Genomic DNA, 920 nt, shown 5'->3' on the forward strand with positions numbered 1-920 from the left:
ATTCCCAGTGTCTTTCAAAACTAGAAACAGTTTCAGAACTACAATCCTTCTGCTTGGTTATACAAAGTACTTTCATATTAACTTCCTAGTTTATGCTAATGTTTCTCTGAATATATGTTTCTCTTGAACCTCTACTGGCCTTAACAAGCACAGCTGTTCAGGTTCAGACAGTTGGGTTGTGGTGGTGATCTTTTTTGTTTTGTTTTTTGATGTTTTTTGGTTTTTCCACTGTTGCTGCCCTCCTTAATGTTGCAAACTGCAGAAAACTAGATGACATCTGGTTAAGAGTTTGGGTCTCCATCTTCTATTAGTTGTCACTGATATTTCTTACACTGAAATCTGCTGGCTTCCTCCCCACACTATGTAAGAAATAGCAACTGACACTTGAGAGTCAACTCAAAACAAACTTTCTTCCATATTCTATTTAGTCAATACAGCATTCATGAATCAAGCCTATGGACTCAATTCAGACTTATTTAGGCAATGCGAAAATTGATATTTAAATACTGGTTAGATGCGTTCCCCACTGGTCTGTCTTCTCATCCTTAAATTAGTGGTATGGGGTGAGAAAATGACTGTATGCCTTTATTCGAAAGGAATAATATCTTCACCATGTCCTTGAAATTCTATCCTGGGATTCTTCCATGTATTGTGGCTAGACTCAGTTCTACTCACTCTACGTACATGATCCTTCCCCTCCCTGGTACTGGAGTAGTGAACATCAAAGCGTTGATTTAATTGGTTTTGTTTCTGTTGGAACAATTGTGACCACATTGGGAAAGTGGGAACATCTGCATCTGTCTCTTCGTCTTGCTGAAAATGAAAACTTTGAGTAAGGATGGGTCACGTCACACAATCATGACTAGTAATAGGTGAGGCGTACATGCTACCTCTCAATGATTAGCTGGCTAGTGAGTTGT

The sequence above is a fragment of the Nesoenas mayeri genome (genome assembly GCF_963082525.1).
Source record: "Nesoenas mayeri genome assembly, chromosome: 6".
Taxonomy (NCBI): domain Eukaryota; kingdom Metazoa; phylum Chordata; class Aves; order Columbiformes; family Columbidae; genus Nesoenas; species Nesoenas mayeri.